Here is a 19,237-nt window from a genome sequence, read left to right as displayed (position 1 = left end):
AACGCCAATCACTACTCTTGATGAACTGTGGTATCGTGTTGAAGCTGCATGGGCAGCTGTACCTGTACACGCCATCCAAGCTCTGTTTGACTCAATGTCCAGGCGTATCAAGGCCGTTATTACGGCCAGAGGTGGTTGTTCTGGGTAATGATTTCTCAGGAGCTATGCACCCAAATTGCATAAAAATGTAATAACATGTCAGTTCTAGTATAATATATTTGCCCAATGAATACCCGTTTATCATCTGCATTTCTTCTTGGTGTAGCAATTTTAATGGCCAGTAGTGTACTTCAAAATTAAAGCCAAGATAAATTAAAGCTGTCAAGGGTCCAAAGTTTGGTTTCAACACTGCAGTGCTTTACTAAGCCTTGTTCTATTGGGTTGGTATGCCCTTGCCTTCCTCTGAGCTCTGAACAAGCCAGTTACAGGTGAACATTGACTCATAACCTCTATGCAATTTGGACTTTTCATTATAAAAATATGCCACTTGACAAATAAGCATAAAGAATAGAAAAAAAATTCTAGAACCAATGGGGGTTGAACCCCAGCCCTCTGAATTTACAGTTTGGTGTTTACCCACACAAAAGCAATGTTGACCACATATGAGAACACAACTGTGTGTATGCAGTGGAACTGGTCCTTCCATTCTGAAAGCACAGATTGTAGCATGTGCTAACATGCAGATTACTCGGCATCTATTATAACAGTTGTACTATTTGGAAAAATATCCAATGTTTTTACACGGTTTCAAGAACTCCACATTTTGAACTATTCTATTTGGACACAAGCATTAAGAAAGTACTATATAACCTTTAAAAACCAGATTTTCAATGAATAGCATATTCAACCACAAACCAAATACTGCATATTCTGTGAGCTTTGTAGCTGAGTATAGGGAAAAAGTATTTAGCCAGCGTGTGGATGGAAGACTTGTATCAAAATGTTCGTTTCTTGCTCATTTGTTCAAATGCACTTACCTCTCTCTCATGCCGCGCTGTCCCACTTGTTGATTTGTTACAGTGCTTTGGGTCTTGTCGATAATTTTACTTTGATACACATCATCAATATGTAAGCACAGTTTATTGTGCTCTGTACATTTTGATTTGTTTGAAAATGAAATTGTCTAAGTAATAATAATTGATTATGACTTCTAAAATAATAATAATAATAAAATTAAAAAAATAAAAGAAATCGCCTACACGCACATACTTAAGGACAATGAAAATAATCCAAAAAACATTGTGTGTAAATTATGCAAAATAAAAATTTCTCATGGTGCCATTGGAAAGAAGGTGACTACATTAGGAATGATAACTCATTTGGAAAATAAACACAGTTATGAACATCGTAAGTTACAGCCTACTCGCTTCCTAAAGGGCAAGAAATTAGAGAGACAGCAAAAAAGTAATTGAGTCTTGAAAAATGCTCTGAAATGAGCTAAAATAGTAACAGTCCATTAAATTTTAGGCATGCAGTCGTGCAAATAAAATTTTCTCCACTGATATTTCGGACGCGTATCGTCTGGCCATCCTCAGAGTGAGTCATAAGACTGACGACAAGATGCCAAGCGCGGCCTTATATGCTCCACCACGGTGGGTATGTATCAGATTAGATTAGCTAATAATTTAACAAATAGAAATAATGGTTTTAATTTGGACAAAGCATGGAATCCAGCTCTTGGGGTAATTCAACTGCAGAGAAGTCGTCATGGTGTCACCTCCGCCGATCATACTTCGGTAGGCGAATCAAATGTCTGTCTGCCTTCACCACAGGCGGCGCATATGTAAGCGTATTTCTTTCCCGCCGACCAGCATCTGTGACCTGCATGCACAGTACCGCCACGGTGGAGCACGTAAGGCCACGCTTGGCATCTTGTAGTCAGTCTTGTGGCTCTGCTCTGAGGATGGGCGGATGATTTGTGGCCAAAATATCAGTGGAGGAAATATTATATGTGTGGCTGCGTGCCCAAAATTTAATGGACTATTCATTACACCGTGAGAAGTTGAAAATGCACAAAAATAGTAACACTTAAGACTATTAAGTACAGCATAATGCTTGATATTCTGGCAGTTTTTGTTTTAAACACATTACGGGTTTTTAATTTTTATATTGTGAGCCATAAGGATTGCTCTCTGAAACAGTCTTAAAAGCAGTGGTATCTCCATCACCTAGATACCTCACACTAAATTGTCAAATGAACTTTGGAATATTAGTTTCATCCCAGCTGCTTCTGTCACACCACTGAACCCCTGGTAATTCTTGCTTCATACTTTCTTGTGTTCCTGCTGCCACCTTTCTTTTTCACTGCCATCACTGTTCTTTCTTGGGTCACACTGAGAGCAATATTCACTCATTAATTGGAAGTCTAAGATTTTTGCTGAATGGTTGGTTTGGGTGAGGGACCAAACAGCGAGGTCATCGGTCCCATCAAATTAGGGAAGGAAGTCTGCTGTGTCCTTTCAAAGGAACCATCTTGGCATTTATCTGAAGCAATTTAGGAAAATCACGAAAAACCTAGATCGAGATGGCCAGATGTTCGATCCATTGTCCTCCCGAATGCGAGTCCAGTGTGCTAACCACTGTGCCGCCTCGCTCAGTAAGATTTTTCCTGTATCCACACTAATGACAGATGATACACCATGAAGTGATGTATGGACCCTCTTCACCCAGGTTCCATCACAAGAGACACACAGATCTGTCTTCACTACAAATTGTCCTGTTCCCCCTTCACTGTTAACATCTACAGCTTCCTCAACAGCTGCTTTCATGTCCTCCTTGCACTCAGCTTCAAGAGCACTAAGGAGTGTTCTGTTGTAATCACTGAATCTAGTTACTGGTGCAGGCATGTTCATCAAGGAACAGAACAAGCTTGTGCCTTATCTGCCTACACCTAAGTATCTCACGGCATAACACAATCTTGTATTTGCCTCGTACATGTTTCCATGCAGAGCAGAAGTCATGAACTGAACATCATATTTAGAAACTTTACACAAAATATGTATATTACTTACAATGCCAATTCTGTCACGGCCATCATACAGTTTAAGGCTCTATGACTCACAGTTACCACTTCCACATGAAACATTAACCATATGGGCAAGTATTTCTAAGTCAATTATCCTAAATCTACTGGAAAAATCATCTGGAAAAATTCCATCACTAGTTTTCTTCTTTGATGAACTTGGTGATTTTGTCGAAAATTGTTCTTGAAATTTAGGAGCACCATCTGTAGCACTGTTATTTAAATTTCCTGTACCTTTTCCATGTGAAATTTGATGTTTCCTCACTGTTTTGAATAAGTGTTCACTGTTACGGCCCATTTTGAGCAAACCAGTTTGACATATGCAAAACTAAAAACTGGAATAAGTTTGTAGCACAAACTATTTAAAAAAAAACACGAACAAAGGAACAAGATACTCTTTCTCACAGCCTTCTACACTTATCTGCAGTTCATTTTGATAGTGTGAATGAAAAATTAACCAGAAAAAAATTTCTAGCATAAAGAAGGTGTGGATCACAGCATAGAAAGAGGGGGCATGGCAGGTACAGACGCCCAAACAACCTTTTTTTAAAACATATTTCTAGCCAAAATTCGATTATGAAACTTGTGATGTTATTCTTAAAGAATCAGTCTAATAAATTATGCAATAAAACAATTCGAATTTTTTTCGCAATGTTGCAGTACACCTGCCCCTAGTAGCACTTTGCCATGGTATGAAACACCAAGCCACCTCTACTTTTCAGACAAAATAATTCCAGAAATACACATATTAAGAAAATGTTTGCGTCACCTCGATTCCGAAACCTGTAAAGAAAATTGGAATAAAGATCAACATAAACATCATTTTTGCCGTTTTCATTATTCGTGAGAACCATACATTGCATGTTGTACCACCATACAGCAGGACCTTCAGAGATGGTGGTCCAGATTGCTGTACACACCAGTATCTCGTAATACCTGGTAGTATGTCCCCTTGCATTGATGCATGCCTGTATTCGTTGTGGCATACTATCCACAAGTTCATCAAGGCACTGTTGGTCCAGATTGTCCCAGTCCTCAATGGCGATTTGGCATAGATCCCTAAGAGTGGTTGGTGGGTCACATTGTCCATAAACAGCGCTTTTCAATCTATCCAAGGCATGTTCGATTGGGTTCATCTCTGTAGAACATGCTGGCCACTCTAGTTGAGCAATACCTTGTGTCTAAGGCATTCAGCGTGACCGGGTTACCTCCAACCACTTCTCGGACGATTGTCTGGCTGAAGACAAATGCGACACTTATCAGTGAAGAGAACGTGTATCGGTGAAGAGAACGTGATGCCAATCCTGAATGGTCCATTTGGCATGTTGTTAGCCCCATCTGTACCACGCTGCATGGTGTTGTGGTGGCAAAGATGGACCTTGTCATGGACATCAGGAGTGAAGTTGCGCATCATGCAGCCTACTGCACACAGTTTGAGCCATAAAATGACATCCTGTGGCTGCAAAAAATCATTATTCCACATGGTGTCATTGCTGTAAGGGTTCCTCCAAGCCATAATCCGTAGGTAACAGCGGTCATCCACTGCAGTAGTAGCCCTTGGGCTGCCTGAGTGAGGCATGTCATCGACAGTTCCTGTCTCTCTGTATCTCCTCCATGTCCAAACAACATCACTTTGGCTCACTCCGAGACGCCTAGACACTTCCCTTGTTGAGAGTTCTTCCTGGCACAAAGAAACAATGCAGGAGTGATCGAACCACGGTATTGACTGTCTAGACATGGTTGAACTACAGACAACACAAGCCGTGTACCTCTTTCCTGGTGGAATGACTGGAATTGATCAGCTGTCGGACCCCCCCCCCCCCCCCCCCCCCCAAATCAAATAGGTGCTCCTCATGCATGGTTGTTTACATCTTTGGGTGGATTTAGTGACATCTCTGAACTCTGAACAGTCAAAGGGACTGTGTCTGTGATACAATATCCACAGTCTATCTTCAGGAGTCCTGGGAACAGGGTGATGCAAAACTTTTTTTGATGTGTGTGTGTATAAGGTGGTTGAAATAATTAAAAGATTGCTTTCAGAGACTAATTATACTTCCAGGACATGTGGACATGCTTGCATAATCAAAACAGTTTTTTTTTTAAGTTTTACTGTGTCTTTTATTGATTGTGAACTCAATGTCAAACATGTAGCATTGAGCACATCAAGCATTTTTAGAGAGAACACATAGCAGAAAACATAGCAATTAGTTTACAGGAAATTGCAAGTTTATGGTACATCCAGCTGTCGAAAATTCATGTTACTCACAATAATGGACAAAACATAGTAAAGCTGTTAGTAATGCAGAGTTGGCCTCAGTGCTTCATTTCATTCATATTCTTCAATTAGTTGTTAACTACTGTCTGAGGACTCGGTGAAATAGGACTCAAATCATAGCAACAGGTAAGAGGATTGTAACTCATTTTAATCATTCCAGCACTGTACAGGAAAAACTGCATTCTATCCAAGAAGATTTGGATCTCCCTCAGCATGAATTGGTGTCAGTATATGCAGTATAATTCCACCTATTATATGCTTGCAGGTATAATCGGGAGGAAAAAAAGAAGAAAAAAATACCACAGGCCCTTTCCCTCTATCTTACAGACTGTGATGTCACTAATCTGACTGCTGCACAATGGGAGCTTATAGGGCACCTTATGAAATTATTACAACGACTTGAGAGAATAACAAAAATTACAAGTTCCAGGTACACTTGCATATGTGAAATTATTCCGTATGTTGTTACATTAATGTGATATTGTGACAGAATGAGCACATTAGATCTAACATCCAAATTAAGCCATCCGAGGCTTGTCATAGAACAACGGATGCATCAACAATCTGAAGACCTCACAATAAGTAAAAATTACGTGGTGGCTACTGCTTTACATCCATGCTTTAAAACAAATGTTTTCACCAGTCAACTGCAAAGAGAAAAAAAGTATGACAGTATATTTTGATCGATAGCCTAAATATGAACTGTGAGACAAGCAGCAACAGTAGTGTGAATTCATCCCCTATTCGGGCCAAGATGAGGAGAATGAAAGACCAGAGTCTAAGCCAGAGTTTTAACTCATCTTCTATGGATTGCTTCAAAGAGGTGGTTGCAGAACAAACACAGCTCATACTAGGACATCAACTGAAACATGCCTTTATTGATGTATTGAGAACTTATCAAGCCATGATGATCCACACACATGGTGGCAAGCAAGAAAAGCTAAATTTCCCCACTTGCTAAATGCTGCAGCAAAAATTTGTCAGCACTAGGAAGCAATGTTTATTCAGAGACTCTTTTCTCCGAAGCTGGGAATGTCAGCAAGAAGAAAAGGAGTAAACTATTGACAAAAAATACAGAAAATCTATCTTTCTGCACCATAATCTTCCAATCCTAAATTTTAATTAAATGCTCAGACATTTATTAATTTATTATTTTTAAAAACTGTGTGCACAGAATACATAAATTGATTTTGTTTAAGACTTAGTACTTTGTTAATTTTTATAATAGATGCTAATTATGTACCTATGACTACATAATAATTAAAAGAAAAATACATTATAACAATTATATTATTATTATTATTATTATTATTATTATTATTATTACTATAAAATGAATCAGTATTTTCATTTTACCCCATTTTACCAGTTATCTGATTTCAAAAAATATCTTATTTAAGTATTTGGCCAAATAGTATCCAGATATTCAGTATTCAGCCACATAGGACAAAAAGCAGCCTGACCAGGATGAATACTGAATAATAGCCAAATATTCATTGAAAGTCTACTAAGACCACAAAAAATAATCACTTACCAATCACATGCAACACCAGAATTAAAAGATACTCTTGGAAATAACAATGCTCGATTCCACTTGCATGTGGTACACAACCTGTAACATTAGAAGGGAAATTTTATTGTGAGATTATAAGGGAATTTTTGTCACTGCCATACCCTGTCAGTCCAAAAATTCTAGAGACTGGAGTAATAAAAAAATAAGAAAATCTTAATATGGTGATTTTAAAGCTTCAGATGTTCTACATAGCCCCTCTTCCATGTGAGTAAAATGTACAACACATCATTACAACCATGAAACTTTCATAGTGTCTCTTTGACTCAAATGTCATTTATGTCATCGAAGTGTTGACCCTTTATGCGAATTTTATTTCTGGGAATAAAAAGTCACTCAAAACCAAATTGGGTGAATGTGGTGTGTGTTTGAGAACTGGTATGTGTGTTTTCACTAGAAACTGCAACATGTGAGTGAGGGGGTGTATTGTCATGCAGCTGGAAGAAAACTCTTTTCTTCCATTGTTGCACGCAAACTGATAGAGGACACACAAATAATACTGACAATTTATATTGGTGCCACTGGAAACAAATTCCCTGTGGAAAATGCCATGATCACCGAAAATAGGAAGCACATTGTCTTCACTTTCGGCTTTGTCATTTGCACTTTTTTCGGTCTTGGCAAACCATCAGAGACCCATTCCACATTTTGTCATTTTGTAGTACACTCATACTGATAAGTCTTTTCACCCATGATGATCTTTCCAGAAAACAAATGTCCACATTTTTCATCTCAATCAAGTCGCAGCACGTGTCCACGGATCGCCACCTTTATTTGGGAGTCAAGGTGTATGGGACAAACTTTGCACAAATTTTTCTCTCCTTCAGAGCACTCTAGAGAATATCTTGAACACTAGATTTAGAAATGTTCAATTCTTCAGTCATAGCTCAGCATAAGAGGCGATAGTTGGTTTACAAGTGATCGGGAATTTTCTTAGTGTTTCTGGCAAATGAACTAGAGATGGGACGGCCTAACCTCTCGTTTGTCCTCAAGTAATATTTTTCTTTCTTCAAAATGTTTACACCACATAAAACACTCATTCATGGCTCAAATGATTCTCACCATAAGCCTTTTTCTTGGACTCAAATGTCTCTATAGCAATTTACTTAGAAAATGTGAAATTGAATGGCTGCTCATTGTTTCATTGTGATTTGTGACAACAACATTGACCCACTATGGCTGCTTGTCCATTACTTAACACTGCCTGCTGAGAATTGACTGGTCAAATGTATATCTGTTGCTTACAGTAGTTAGTTCAAGGTGCCACCATAGTTACTCTCCTGACATCACTTGTGTGTCTCAGAACTTTTTGGATGGACGGGGTGCACACACACACACACACACACACACACACACACACACACACACACACACACACACACACACATATATATATATATATGTATATATATTAAAAACAAAGATTCCAAGACTTACCAAGCGGGAAAGCGCCGGCAGACAGGCACATGAACAAAACACACAAACACACACACAGAATTACAAGCTTTCGCAACTGGCAGTTGCTTCGTCAGGAAAGAGGGAAGGAGAGGGAAAAATGAAAGGATGTGGGTTTTAAGGGAGAGGGTAAGGAGTCATTCCAATCCCGGGAGCGGAAAGACTTCCCTTAGGGGAAAAAAAGGACAGGTGTACACTCGCACACACACACACATATCCATCCGCACATACACAGACACAAGCAGACATATTTAAAGGCCATATATATATATATATATATATATATATATGTCACAATATCAAAGTTAATACTAGTCATTCTGTATGCCCAATGCACAGGCTGCAAACATCGTCTGGTTGAGCAATGTAAACTGCAGTTATGAAGGTTATGATGCACACAGTCCATCCAAAAAGTTCTGAGACATCCAAGTGATGTCAGGAGAGTAACTATGGTGGCACCTTGAACTAACTACTGTAAGCAACAGATATACATTTGACCAGTCAATTGTCAGCAGGCAGTGTTAAGTAATGGACAAGCAGCCATAATGGGTCAATGTTGTTGTCACAAATCACAATGAATGACTCCCAACCACTGGTCAAGCATGACTCCCAAATAAAGGTGGCGATCCGTGGACACGTGCTGCGACTTGATTGAGATGAAAAATGTGGACATTTGTTTTCTGGAAAGATCATCATGGGTGACAAGACTTATCAGTATGAGTGTACTACAAAATGACAAAATGTGGAATGGGTCTCTGATGGTTTGCCAAGACCGAAAAAAGTGCAAATGACAAAGCCGAAAGTGAAGACAATGTGCTTCCTATTTTCGGTGATCATGGCATTTTCCACAGGGAATTTGTTTCCAGTGGCACCAATGTAAATTGTCAGTATTATTTGTGTATTCTGTATCAGTTTGCCAGAGGATTCAGAGAGTTTGCCTGCAACAATGGAAGAAAAGGGATTTCTTCTAGCTGCAGTTATGAAGGTTTGATGAAGAAGAGTATTTTTCATGTTTTGTCCATCATGCACACTTTTCAAGTAATTTGAGCTTAAAATAGTGCATTGGGTATTATTACTGTTAAGGAGCAGAAAATATGTGGTCTTGGAGGTGTGGGGGTAGGTGTTTCCTGGTCTCTTTATTGACACTGAACACTGAAGTGACTAAATTAGGAGCCAAATGCTTAATGCAACAATAAACTTGACAGTCTTTAAAATTGAGCTGCTCGGGGGAACAAAATGGTAAGCGCCAAAATCACAGTTTCGAGATACAGCGCATCTAAAGTTTCAATTGATCTGCAAATCTGAATAATTTTTTTTGAACAGTCCTTTTATTCTGTAGTGATTCTAACATCTATCTTCTACTATACAGACAGAAATGAAACTCGAAACTGACTAAAACAAATGAAATATACAAAAATTATTACATTACCATACACCATTAACAACACGTAGTGATAGAATATTACATATTAAATTTTACAATAAGTCCTCAACACTTTGCTGAAACTGCAAAATCATTCATCACTCTCATTACTAATGTCTTTTTCATCCAAAACTGTTAGCTTTAGTGACAGGATAAATCCATGGTGGACAGGAGGTATGTAATTTAGTAGCAATAGAACGTCAGAAACTTTCTTCTTTTCAATAAGCCTTTGCCCATTGTATTTAAGTTGAAGCATAGGAACTGGTCCTTGCCTTCCAAGTTTCCTGAAGCTTCTTTCATGCCAAATGTCATGACAAAATGTCTCGCTGATGAATAAAGATGATGAATATTCGTAGGTCACCTTCCACCTATATACTTTCCTTAGGTTGACACCTCGACCATCAACTGTCTTCTTTCTGAAGACAAACGCTTCTTCAGAGTATCATATTTGATAGTAATCCTGTCTTTTCACATTATATACAAGCAATGGATTCTTCTTAGCCGACTTCTTGATGATCTCGCACCACTGATCTGGACTGTACACATCTTGTACTTGTCGGCGAACATAATTTTCAATTGTCGCGAAATCTCTATCGGACCACAACATTGTGTGTCCACTCACGGGAAAGTGGTGTTCAAACACGTGAAATCTACCAGTTGAAATTAGATATTTCCAAAACAGTACCATGTTCCAGTTCTAATTTTGGCCACAGCAGCACCTCTTCTGAGACGACCTCTTTGTCTGTTCCTGAATGGTTTCTGCAGGAGCGATACACTGTTCATTGTTTTGGGCAATATGATCTGATTCGCTATTAACCTGTGTAACAACGAAAACTACTACTACCATTACCATTATTATTACTACATGTAACAATATGAATGAGAAATGCGCATTTACACACCACTTAGCCAAAAAAATGTAGCCATTCTAAAATAACCTCAAATTTAACGTACTTCAGGAACATAATGGTATGTACATGCACTTACCATTATGTTCGTGAAATGTACTAAAGACAGTATATTTACAAAATAACATACCTCTGATTCATCTGAATTGTTAGGAATGTATTCTGGATCCCTCTCAAAGATATTAGTATCATTGGAAGTATATTTCTCGTCTTCTGCCATGTTCTCTGTTGCCATAACCTCTGAGATGTTTTTACTTGCCGCCATTCTCTCTGTCACTTACCATTATGTTTCCGCAACAGACGGACAGTGGTGCTTACCATTAAGCTCGGCCCTGACGTCTGTTCAGTGAATTTGGAACTACTAGTAAGTTTACTGCATTGTGCATCCCACAGGTGGTCTCGTTAGCCATCTACCGCAAAATACACGGCGATGGCGCTTACCATTGTGTTCCCCCGAGCAGCTCAATTCAAAATCTAACAATCAATATAAACTGGTGACACTATTTGTAGAGAAAGTGTACTCTTCCATTCACACTGTTCTCTGCTGTATCAGTCAATGGGCACGTCTTAAATGGCTCACACAATAAACGTGAAGTTCTGCATTTGAGGCCTCACTTCATTTCTCATTTTACCCTTGTCAAAAGTTGGTGCCCGACTGAAACAAGATCACAGTATATTTCACACTCTGTTAGACCAGTAACAACACATCTGGCAAAAAATATTGTGTTGGATTACTTTCAAATTTCTCCTACATTGTGCAATTGCAGATTTTTACATGCAGCTGTTTCTGCACAGTGAATGTCATTCATATACATTCCTCAGAAACAGTGCAGCTGAATAACTTATCCCAGTAATCAAGGCGCAGATAGCACATTTACTACAAGAGGCATTTGTGATTTTGTTGGGCATCCTTTGTAAAATGCTTGACCAATGGCAAGAGTCCAACAGAGGCAATATATGGAAAGCGGTGAAGGACTGCAGTCTTCCTTCTATGCCCCAGAGACTAGCACCAGAGAAGGGTCAGTATTGTTTTGTGTCCCATGGTAACAGAGTCATTAGTTACAACTCAGGCAGGAGGAGGATGGTGAAAAAATCAGCAGTATCCTTTTTGAGGGGCCTATCAAGCATTCACCTTTAATGTTGTAGCAGAACCAAGAAAAACCTAAATCAGGATGGCTACATGAGAGTTTTAAACTCACTACTCGTGTGTCCATTGTGACTCCCTCAATTTGTTCCTAGTATTCTCCATGAAACAGAAAATATGTGGATATCAGGACATTCCTGAAAAAGAGAGCAATCTTCCCATGAAATTTCTGAGCAATGAGTTCTAGTGGCTCTTGTAGGGGCATCATGGTGAATAACAAAATGATCCAAGGTAACTGGGACATTCTAAATCCTTCAAGCCTGAAGCTGTTGAGGCATTTTATAGCAAGTGTGATGCAGGCATATAAGGGGCTTACTACTTGTCAGGTATTTTGCCAGCAGATATGTAGGAGCTTTGATGTTGCTGACAATGGGTTATAATCACATCACATCTTTGTTGACACCCTCTAAGAAATCTGAGTCCTTGAGAAGCGTCCTGTCCCTTGTTCTCCACGTTCTTCATGGGATCAGCATTGACATCCCTATAGTAGTTCTAGACTGGGAAACTTAATTTTGCTCCCACTCACAAGTTCACAATGGTCGTGGACATCATCAGTTGTCAAGAAGGTGGAGAATGAGGTAGTGGTGCATCTGCTGTCTGACACAAAGTGCATTGTAATAACTTATTGTGCTCCTACATGCTGACTTCACCAGGAAGGTGGAAAACAAAAGCCCACGTGGGACCAGTTTGGATGGCAACTTAGGACCAGATACAACAGTTATGGACCAGCTTGCCTCACAAGAGGATACGACAGCTTTGTGACATCCTTCCCATCCAAATGAGTGCATTTATACCAGATGGGGTGCAACGTAATGCTGATAAGTGAGCTTATATTGCCAAGTTCTTTCTAAATTTGACTCAGTTTTGTAATAACTGAAATAACATTACATACCATCTCGCACCCTCTGAAATTTTGTTTTAGTTCTTCCTCCCCTTCTGGGTGCTTCACTTTTTTTCGTTAGGCACTTTAGAAGGTTATGGCTGTTAGATTGTTTGCATAATGCAATCTCTAAGTTTCCTCCTCACCAACATCACTTTATCATTAACGATATCATTGTCAATGTAAAACAACTTATGGAGTTACATGTTTTTGTTAGGTCTGATCAGTTTGGTGTTTGTCTTGCAGAATGAAATTTATTTTTGCTGTTTTTCTGTTTGGGATTGATATGACTGATAAGTTTACCAGCTTTTTGTTACATGTTGCTATGGGTGACTTACTTTTGTTATAGGTCCTCCTTAAGGTTTAGTGCACCTGAGATTGGTATGAGTGTTAGAACAGTTGAAAATTGGTTTTCTTTTTGTTGTGAGGTGTATTCAGAGTATGAAGTAAAGGGGAAGGTCAGGTGGGCCAGGGTTGGTTGTCGAAATTGACAAGTCGCAATTTGGTTACGAGGAAGACGGGTGGCAGGGGAGGGGGGTTTCTTGGGTTGGTTTGTGGGTGTGAGAGACTGTCATTACATGGTTTGGTATGCTGATTGTGCTTTTAGGGCTTTGCGGAGTTGTAGTAAGAGGGAACTAGTGGGGTTCGTTGAGAAATCTACTGAGGAGTAGAGTACTATTGTGTTATGCATTTTTGTCATATAGGGGTTTGGAGAAGAGGGGTTATGGACACTTATTTGTTAACCACAGCATTCAGTTGAAAGATTATAACACTGGAGCTTGCACTAATACCATAGGGGATTATGGGGGACAATTAAATCTGTTATACGGGGGGGGGGGGGGGGGGGGGGGAGAAGAGGCGCTCTTGCAATCTCATTTAGACGAGTATTGCTGGAGGAAGTGTGTCCCCGAGAACTTTTATGTTTGTTGCATTTTTAAGGGTTGTGGGGCTGTATAGGCCGAGGGTGGTGAATTGAGGGGGTTGGGGTTGTGTGGGGGAGGGGGGGGGGAGGTAGGAGAGAATGAGATTTTGGTTATCATTTGTGGGTTTAATGGGGCAGGTAATGGGTGAGGTTGGGGGGGGGGGGGTATTTACAGGTTATTTTGGACTGGAATGGAACTCGGTGGGCTGGGTTTGGACTATGGAGTGGGAGGTTGTGAGTGTTTTCATAGATTTTTTTTTAGTGTGTGTGTGTGTGTGTGTGTGTGTCTGTAGCCACCCTCAGTGATTTTGTTTTGGTTTTATTCTATAGTAATTCTGATTTGTGATGTTTTGTTTGTTGGGTTGTTCAGGGAAGGAGACCAGACAGCGTGATCATCGGTCTCATCGGATTAGGGATGGACGGGGAAGGAAGTTGGCTGTGCTCTTTCAAAGGAACCATCCCGTCATTTGCCTGGAGCAATTTAGGGAAATCACAGAAAACCTAAATCAGGATGGCTGGACGTGGGATTGAACCCTCGTCCTCCCGAATGAGAGTCCAGTGTGCTAACCACTGCGCCACCTCACTCGGTGATGTTTTGTCTGTTTTATATTCATTATATTTTGGTTGTGCTAGTGAATGAGGGTTTTCGAGTTGTTGGGGTTTTGGTTTTGGTGGTGTTGTGTAAGTTATGTGGGTGTCTGAAGTTCGTTTTTTTTTTTTTTTTTTTTTTTTTTTTTAAGGTATCAAAATCAGCATGTGGGTTATATAGGTCAAGGGATAGGTCCTGTTCTACTTTTCGGAGTTCCAGGTTTTGGTTTTTGGTACTGAGAGCTGCATTTGAGCTATATAGGCCAAGAGAAATTTTCGATTCCATTTTTTGGAGTTGTAGGTGTTGGCTTTTGGTATCGAGGGCTTCATTTGAGCTATACAGATAAAGGGAAATGCCAGATTCCACTTTTTGGAATTGCAGAGATTAGTTTTTTGGTACTGTTGACTTCATTTGATCTATAGGTCGAGTGAAGTGTACAATTCCTGTTGGTTTTGTGACTGTGGCATTTTGTCGTAAGTTAAGATTTTTTTTTATAATATTTGTTTTGGATGGTGCACTGTTTTGTATTGTTATATATTTAGCCTGTCCCCTCCCAAAACTCCCCATTTCCCGCAGTTGCCCTGTTAGTTTCATTTTAATGTTGGAGTGAGATGTTGTTGTGACTTTTTATTTTTGTCTGCATTTGTTGCCTTGTGTATGTAGTGATGACTTGGTTGCCATTTTGTATTTGTTGGAATTAGGCATTTCTGCCATATTGATGACATCATGGGTCAAAGCAGTGGGTGGAATTAGACTCTTCCCTAATGCAGATAGGTGTAACCTGGAGGGAAAATAATAATTTACAAGTAAAATGAGCTACATCTCAATCAGTACTTTCTGTGATGGCAGCCAACTGTAACAAGAGGTCACATGCTGAGAATGAACCTGCACTGCTACTGAAATGTGTGCCTTCCCCAGGTTCAGAAAGCATAAATCTTCTGACAGTATAAGGCTCTCAGCAGCTTTACCTATGGTCCTCTCCTTCAAGAGCCCTCTTCCCACGAAAGTTATTTTTTCTGTGAAGATCACAGCAAGATTTAAAATAGCTATCTTGCAAATATAAGAACATTGACATTTCCTTTGTTGTACATTCACATCCTCTGCACACACACTGTATGACTTTGTGCGCTTCACATAACAGGAATTTTTTTACAATCCTCTGGTAGTAGGAGTTACAATGTGCCTTCTCTTCTCTCCCACATCCTCCTTCCCCTCCCCCCTCCTTTTCCAGCATTTTTCATAATCAGTCTCTGATACATGTACGTAACACGAACAAAATAGTCAAGTGGAATTTTGTTTATTATGTAATACAGTTTTTCCAAGATTAAATGTGGGCGTTGAACATTAACTTTTGGATATACTACACTTCATTTCAAACCTCTCTTGCCTTCCTTTTATGTTAAGAGACCTGATGGTATGATCCCCCCCCCCCTTTTTTTACAGTGTTTTACTTTAAAACATGATATGTGAGTGTCAGGGGCAGAATACTGTAACTTTCACACAATAGTCTGGCATGTAAGGATATACTGCCAAAGGAGAAGGTGTTGTCTCCTAACACATTATCATATCATAGACACTTTAGCTTGTGTCAGTGCTGAAAAGAGATTATACGAAGTCCAATGTTGGTGTCAACAATATTTACATATTGTTCCTCTATACTCATACACCATTAAATGTGTCAACATCAGACTTGTAATAACATGCCTGAAATAGCACAGATTTCAGTCTTCCACAAAAACATCTTTCAGTACTTTGTGCGCAGTCTCAACTGAATAACACACTGCCCTTTAGTGAAGACCTTATGCAGGAATCGAAATCGGAATTTTTTGTAAATTCTGAGTGAAAAAAATAAGTTAATATACAACTATTGTAGGTTATTGTTTATTATGGCATCCTGTAAAACAGAAGTTACTTTACAAATGTATCCCAAAATTAGGAATGTAATGTTTAGCCACAATACTAATGAAATATGGTCATTTTTGTCGTCTTAATAATGAGCACTAGTGGTTGTCAAGTACAAATACTCTGACATTCAGATATAGAAAGGCAATATTTTCTCGCATTCTCTCCAAGATCTATTGTGATAATAGACAAAACACTCTCAGTTGCATGTGTAATTTCTAAAGGAAAAATAAGACAAAAGCTTGTGGTGGTCTATTCAATACAAACATACTTTAACACACTCATGGCTAACTATTCACAGATGGCAGTTATAAGAGTTGAGGGGCAGTAAAGGGAATCAGTGGTTGGGAAGGGAGTGAGACAGGGTTGTAGCCTTTCCCCGGTGTTACTCAATCTGTATATTGAGCAAGCAGTAAAGGAAACAAAAGAAAAATTTAGAGTAGGAATTAAAATCCATGGAGAAGAAATAAAAACTTTGAGGTTCGCCGATGACATTGTAATTCTGTCAGAGACAGCAAAGGACTTGGAAGAGCAGTTGAACGGAATGGATAGTGTCTTGAAAGGAGGATATAAGATGAACATCAGCAAAAGCAATACGAGGATAATGGAATGTAGTCAAATTAAATCGGGCGATGCTGAGGGAATTAGATTAGGAAATGAGACACTTAAAGTAGTAAAGGAGTTTTGCTATTTGGGGAGCAAAGTAACTGATGATGGTCGAAGTAGAGAGGATATAAAATGTAGACGGGCAATGGGAAGGGAAGCGTTTTTGAAGAAGAGAAATTTGTTAACATCGAGTATAGATTTAAGTGTCAGGAAGTCGTTTCTGAAAGTATTCGTATGGAATGTAGCCATGTATGGAAGTGAAACATGGACGATAAATAGTTTGGACAGGAAGAGAATAGAAGCTTTTGAAATGTGGTACTACAGAAGAATGCTGAAGATTAGATGGGTAGATCACATAACTAATGAGGAGGTACTGAATAGAATTGAGGTGAAGAGGGGTTTGTGGCACAACTTGACAAGAAGAAGGGATCTGTTCGTAGGACATGTTCTGAGGCATGAAGGGATCACCAATGTAGTATTGGAGGGCTGCGTGGAGGGTAAAAATCGTAGAGGGAGACAAAGAGATGAATACACTAAGAAGATTCAGAAGGATGTAGGTTGCAGTAGGTACTGGGAGATGAAGAAGCTTGCACAGGATAGAGTAGCATGGAGAGCTGCATCAAACCCGTCTCAGGACTGAAGACCACAACAACAACACCAATGGCTAACTAATGAAAAATTAGTTAAAACTGGTTCCTCCCTTCAACAACACATTTATTTGTTAATGCATTAAAGTAGCAGAGCCATTCTGTGTAACTTCGAAAACCCTCCTCTTTATCTTTTGTGCCTGAAAATCATGACATTTCACATGTTTTCATGCAACCATCTTTGTATCCGTGATTAGAAAATAACTAAACAATCACTTTTGGTACTGAAAACAATAAGGTAAACTGTAGTTATTGTGGAAACCCATCTGCTGGAAATTGTGACCAAGAACCATGGAGTAATGAAGAGCATGTTGCATGAACGATGCATCATACTTCTTTATTTTTGGCGTAAGCATAACTTTGCTATCGGACTACAAAACCTGCATATCGCTCAGCACCACTGCAATACCTTTAAATTTTAATATTAAATTATCACAAAATTCTAATGTTTAATATTTCTAAAATAATGGTTATCAATGTAGACGGTCTAAACAGACAACACAACTTAAACTATACACTGATAACTGAACAACTATACCAAAGGATAAAGGTGCATGCACATGTAAAAATCTCACCGACACAATGGCGAAATTTCGTCTAGTATTAAGTTACTGACACACACAGGTGGAATAGGATGGTTACTGGCTGAATCTTATCGTACTAAGTGGCGGAATTTCCTGCTATGAAACAAATCGTTCTTGATTAGCAACGTAAATGTTAAAAGCACGCAAGTGCGGAAGATACACTACGAAAAAGCGCATAAAAAAGTTAGACGCTCAATCTGTTTTTGGTTCAGATGCCTAAGAACAATAACACATTTTCCCTTAGCCATCAAAAAGCAGTATGTTTTCCTAAATTGCAGTTTACGCACTGCGCAAAAGAATTCCTTTCGCATTTCGCTTGACAGCCTTTGTCATGTAGCACATGATACTAAAATAACACCAGACGCTTGTATGAAATATGGATAACTCACAATTCAGTCACGGCAAATATTTTTTTCCGCCATATTCCGCATTAAAGTAATTTTTTTCAATTTAGCTTCTTTTCTGTAGCAGAAAACTTGAATTTCGTGTCGCTGTACCAAAGATCACAATCCACAAATGAGAAAATACGCGCATCCTTTGACATTACAAAGTCCTTCGTTAGCGCACGTGTGCTCCTGATACGCGTATCTGTCAGATAACAGAAGTAAAATAACTACAACAAAACCGTACAAAAAGGCAGCCTGTGCCCAAATACTTATCAGCTATTGTATAACGAATGAGGTAATCCTTGTAACCCAATGATCACATTAAATATTCATAAACAAGGCAGTCTTGTCGAAAATAAAGGCGATCGAGTGCTTCGAAACTATGACCACTCTACGTTATATTACGGTAAGTGTATGAAGTATTACAGCTTTTAGATATTTTCGTCCAGCGCCTGTTTTAGCGAGGAAGCAAAATTAGGATTAACTTTCCTGCAGACAGAGGTTATAACATACTAAGTATAAAGCCGGACCCACACACGCAATAAAAGTGTCGCCCCAGCTAGTGGATTTCTACAGTTGCACGTGTAAACTCCCAGTTTTTGGTGGCGCACCTTTAAAGACAAAATGTTTCTCCTGACACAAAATGTCTAATTTGGTTGTACTTTATTGGGACACTTTCCTTCCATCAGTGTCTGCTCCCTGGCGACTGTACTTCGAAAAACGAACACTCTGTCGCAACTACCGTGGAGTAATTGCTGCTATGCTCAAGGCTTGCCCGTCCATATAGGCGATGGCCTACGGCGCTCGAATTTGGCGAGGGGGCGGAGGCGGGGGAGGCATGGCGATCGTGCGAGACTAGCTCACGTGCGCTAGCTGTGCGGTTTACTTTGCTGTTGCACTAAGGTACCTGGAGCAATGACTCCC

General features: G+C 39.4%; 1 protein-coding gene across 2 annotated transcripts in view; it reads right to left on the bottom strand.

Annotated features, from left to right (window-relative positions):
• LOC126271720 (uncharacterized) overlaps positions 1–18,494 on the bottom strand; it is a 72,782-nt gene extending 54,288 nt beyond the window's left edge. Inside the window, exons 1-2 of one of the 2 annotated variants that reach the window (XM_049974172.1) lie at positions 18,317–18,494; positions 6,832–6,909 (exon numbers count right to left, since the gene is read on the bottom strand). The gene's annotated coding sequence lies outside the window, so the exon portion shown is untranslated. Of the gene's footprint in view, positions 1–6,831; positions 6,910–17,918; positions 18,294–18,316 lie in introns of those variants that run through there. The other variant, XM_049974173.1, reaches the window with a different exon arrangement.
• Positions 18,495–19,237: the final 743 nt, after the last annotated feature.

Source organism: Schistocerca gregaria, chromosome 1 (assembly GCF_023897955.1).
Source record: "Schistocerca gregaria isolate iqSchGreg1 chromosome 1, iqSchGreg1.2, whole genome shotgun sequence".
NCBI lineage: Eukaryota > Metazoa > Arthropoda > Insecta > Orthoptera > Acrididae > Schistocerca > Schistocerca gregaria.
Note: the sequence above shows the minus strand (reverse complement) of the source record. Positions and strands in the feature narration are given on the sequence as shown.